Here is a 4,837-nt window from a genome sequence, read left to right as displayed (position 1 = left end):
TTGTTCTGAGCAAGAATAGCATTAAGAGTTTCTACTTCCATAACACCCTTCTTCTGAGGAGCTTCAATATCTGATGGTGGCTCTTGATATGAATATGGAGATGGTGACTCTAGATAGTTGGAACATGGAGCATTGAAGTTTCTTTAGTTTTGACTTTGCCAACCAAAATTTGGATAGTTCCTCCATCTACCATAATATGAATCACTACTTGGGTGTGAGTAGTAATCTATGTGATATCTCTCCATTATTTTTCCTTAGCACAAAACACCAAACAAAATCAAACGCACCATGTAGTAAATAGGAAAGTAAAAAAGATAGAATAAAATATTAAAAATTAAAATAAAAAAATTAAAATAAAACTAACTAGAAAACACCAAATTTAATTTCAGAAATTAAAAAAAATATTAGTGCTCTTTATTTATTTATTTATTTAAAATATTTTTTTTAAAGACAAGAATAAAATAAAACTAATAAAATATAGAAAGTAAATAAATAAGAAAAATTAAAACAAAGTGAAAAAAAAAAAAGAACAGGGGACAGGGGGGCAAGGGACGTGAGCGAAACAATCAGGGGAGGGGTACAAGTGAAAGAACGAAAGAAAGAAGAAAAAAAATTAAAAAGAAAACAAAACGAAAAGAGAAAAAAAAACACGAAAGTAAAAGAAAAGAAAAACGGGTTAGGGGACGGGTGAACGGAAATAAAGAAAGAAAAAAAAACAAACAATTAAAAATTGAAAAGAAAAATCTAATTAAAGTAAAAATTATTTAATCTAAGCAATCAAACAACGAATAGTTGTTAATCACTATTAATCTCCGGCAACGGTGCCAAAAATTTGATGCAGTATTTTATAACCCATAAACTAATCGGCAAGTGCACCAGGTCGTACCAAGTAATACCTCACGTGAGTAAGGGTCGATTCCACGAGAATTGATGAATTAAGCAACAATAGTGTTTGATAGGCTTAGTTAGACAAACAGAAAATAGTGTTTGGAAGTTCAAAAGCATTAACAGTCAATTTGGAATATTAAAGACAGACAGATAAATAAGTTGGGAATAAAATATGAAAAAAACAATTAAGGTTTCAGAGTTATCTATTTTTCTGGATTAATTTTTTTACTAACTAATTTAATCATGCAAGATTTAATTCATGGCAAACTATATGTGACTAGACCCTAATTCCTTAGACCTTCCAGTCTCCTCTAAAATTCATCAACTGCCAATTCCTTAGTCAATTAATTCCAATTAGAAGCTACATGATCAAATTCCAGTTTATATGCCACAAAAACTTTAATTATTCAAAAATAAAAGGATTATATGTCACATATCCCGTTAAATCTAGATAATTAAAATTTAGGAGAATATGTTTTCAAGCTGTTGTTCAAGTAAAGAGCTTTTACAGGAACTCAAATAGAAAGAGGGTCATACTTCCGTTCCACCCAAATTCATAAAATAAAGAGCGAAAACAATTCTTAAATTATAAATCCATACATGAATTAAAATAGAAAAAGCAATAAATCAAACCATACAAATAGACAGAGCTCTTAACCTTAACAATGGAGGTTTAGTTGCTCATGGAACGCGGAATGTAAATTTGTATAGAATTCCCTAATGGAATCCTCATAATGGAATCTCCTAATAGAAGAGAAGCCTCTCATTTTTATAACTAATCCTAATTAATTTAAAATCTAATATCTAAAATTAAGATAATATCTTTTCTTATTTTCAAATTCAAATTTGAATTTAAATCAAAATTAATTATAACAATCAGCAAGTCTTCAATTGATGGATGGGGACCACTTGATTCCTTCACTCTACAGCCTCTGATCTGTACTTTCTGGGCTGAAAACTGGGTCAAAACAGCCCAGAAATCGCCCCCAGCATTTTTTTACATTTTCTGCATGTGGCACATCTCACGCGTACGCGTCAGTCACGCATACGCGTCGATGGTCTTTTTTCCGAGTCACGCGGACGCGTCGATCACGCGCACGCGTCACTGTGCAAATCCTGAAATCACGCGTACGCATCAGTCACGCGCACGCGTCGCCATGGAAAGCTCCAAATCACGTGTACGCGTCGCTCGTCGCTGCCATCTCCTTTGATTCTTGTGTTGCAGAAACTCCATCAAATTCCGCCAAATGCTACATAAATAAACAAAATTTGCAAAAGACTCAAAGTAGCATCCATATTGGCTAAAAGATAATTAATTCTTTATTAAACTCAACAAATTAGATGCAAATTCACTAAGAAAAGATAAGAAAGATGCTCACGCATCAGATTCACGTCCTCCTCCTTTCTAGGTTCGGCCACACCAAGTAAGGTTATGGGCTTGCACTCTCTTTTCGGATTCTCTTCTGTATTGCTTGGGAGAGTACTAGGAGGAGTTTCAGTGACTCTTTTACTCAGCTGGCCCACTTGTGCCTCCAAATTTCTAATGGAGGACCTTGTTTCATTCATGAAACTGAGAGTGGCCTTAAATATATCAGAGACTATATTTGCTAAGTTAGATGGGTTCTGCTCAGAATTCTCTGTCTGTTGCTGAGAGGATGATGGAAAAGGCTTGCTATTGCTAAACCTGTTTCTTCCACCATTATTAAAGCCTTGTTGAGGCTTTTGTTGATCCTTCCATGAGAAATTTGGATGATTTCTCCATGAGGGATTATAGGTGTTTCCATAGGCTTCACCCATGTAATTCACGTCTGCCATTGCAGGATTCTTAGGATCATAAGCTTCTTCTTCAGAAGATACTTCTTTAGTACTGTTGGATGCATTTTGCAATCCATTCAGACTCTGAGAATTCAAATTGACTTGTTGAGTCAACATTTTGTTCTGAGCCAATATGGCATTCAGAGCATCAATTTCAAGAATTCCCTTCCTCTGAGGCGTCCCATTACTCACAGGATTCCTTTCAGAGGTGTACATGAACTGGTTATTTGCAACCATTTTAATGAGTTCCTGACCTTCTGCAGGCATTTTCTTCAGGTGAATAGATCCACCTGCAGAATGGTCCAATGACATCTTAGATAATTCTGACAGACCATCATAGAATATATCCAAGATGGTCCATTCTGAAAGCATGTCAGAAGGACACTTTTTGGTCAGTTGCTTGTATCTTTCCCAAGCTTCATAGAGGGATTCACCTTCTTTCTGTCTGAAAGTTTGAACATCCACTCTAAGCTTGCTCAGCTTTTGAGGAGGAAAGAACTTGGCTAAGAAAGACCTGACCAGCTTATCCCAAGAGTTCATGCTATCTCTAGGTTGAGAGTCCAACCATGTTCTAGCTCTGTCTCTTATAGCAAAAGGGAAAAGCATAAGCTTATAGACCTCGAGATCAACTCCATTGGTCTTAACAGTGTCACATATCTGCAAGAATTCAGTTAAGAACTGAAAAGGATCTTCTGATGGAAGTCCATAAAACTTGCAATTCTATTGCATCATAAAAACTAATTGAGGCTTTAGCTCAAAATTGTTTGCTCCAATGGCAGAAAATGAGATGCTTCTTCCATGGAAGTTAGAATTTGGTGCAGTAAAGTCATCAAGCATCTTCCTTGCACCTCCACCATTGTTATTGGGTTCGGCCATCTCTACTTCTTTTTCGAAAATTTCAGTAAAGTCCTCTTTAGAGTGTTGTGTTTTAACTTCTCTTAGCTTTTTCTTCAAAGTCCTTTCAGGTTCAGGATCTGCTTCAACAAGAATATCCTTGTCCTTGCTCCTACTCATATGAAAAAGAAGAGAACAGAAAAGAAGAATAATCCTCTATGTCACAGTATAGAGATTCCTTTATGTGAGTAGAAGAGTAAGAATGGAGGAAGAAGAGAAAAAAAAATTCGAACACAGAGAGAGAAGAGAAGAGGGTTCGAATTATGAATAGAAGAGAAGTGTTAGTAGATAAATAAATAAATAAATAGAAAGAGATGAGAGAGAGAGAGAGAGAGAGAGAGAGAGAGAGAGAATTCGAATATTAAAAGAAGAGAGAGGATAAATATTTTTATTTTTATTTTATTTATGATATTAGTTTCGAAAATTAGGAGAGGAAATAGAATAAAATTAAAATTTAAAACAATTAGTTAATTAAAAAGAATTTTGAAAAAGGGTGAGGAATTTTCGAAAATGAGAGAGAGAAAATTAGTTAGGTGGTTTTGAAAAAGATAAGAAATAGTAAAACAAACAAAAAAAGTCAATTAGTTAGTTGAAAAAGATTTGAAAATCAATTTTGAAAAGATAAGAAGTTAGAAAAGATTTTGAAATTAAAGTTTGAAAAAGATATGATTTAAAAAAAAATATGATTGAAAAGATATGATTGAAATTTATTTTGAAAAAGATTTGAGAAAGAAATTTAGAAAGATTTGATTTTGAAAAAGATTTTGAAAATATAATTTTTTGAAATTGAAATCTTGACTTGACTAACAAGAAACAACTAATTTTATAAATTTTTGACTAAGTCAACCCAAAATTTCAAAATTTATGAGAGAAATAAGAAAAATATATTTTTTTATTTTTGAATATTTAATAAGGAGAGAGAAAAATAACTAAATGCCTCAAAACATGAAAATTATGAATCAAAACACATGATGCATGCAAGAACACTATGAATGTCAAGATGAATACCAAGAACACTTTGAAGATCAAGATGAACATCAAGACTTATTTTTGAAAAATTTTCAAGAAAAGAAAAACATGCAAGACACCAAACTTAGAGATTTTCCATGTTTAGACACTATGAATGCAAAAATGCATATGAAAAACAACAAAAGACACAAAACAAGAAAATATGAAGATCAAACAAGAAGACTTACAAAGACCAACTTGAAGATCATGAAGAATGCATGCATGAATTTTT

The 4,837-nt window shown here is 33.2% G+C and overlaps 1 non-coding gene across 1 annotated transcript; it reads left to right on the top strand.

Moving 5' to 3' along the window:
- Positions 1 to 3,069: 3,069 nt before the first annotated feature.
- Positions 3,070 to 3,177, top strand: LOC127745149 (small nucleolar RNA R71). Its single transcript, XR_008006345.1, has one exon. It is a non-coding gene; the product is annotated as a small nucleolar RNA R71 (small nucleolar RNA).
- Positions 3,178 to 4,837: the final 1,660 nt, after the last annotated feature.

Source organism: Arachis duranensis, chromosome 2 (genome assembly GCF_000817695.3).
Source record: "Arachis duranensis cultivar V14167 chromosome 2, aradu.V14167.gnm2.J7QH, whole genome shotgun sequence".
Lineage (NCBI taxonomy): Eukaryota > Viridiplantae > Streptophyta > Magnoliopsida > Fabales > Fabaceae > Arachis > Arachis duranensis.
The sequence above is the reverse complement of the archived record's forward strand: the minus strand, read 5'-3'. Positions and strand labels throughout refer to the sequence as shown.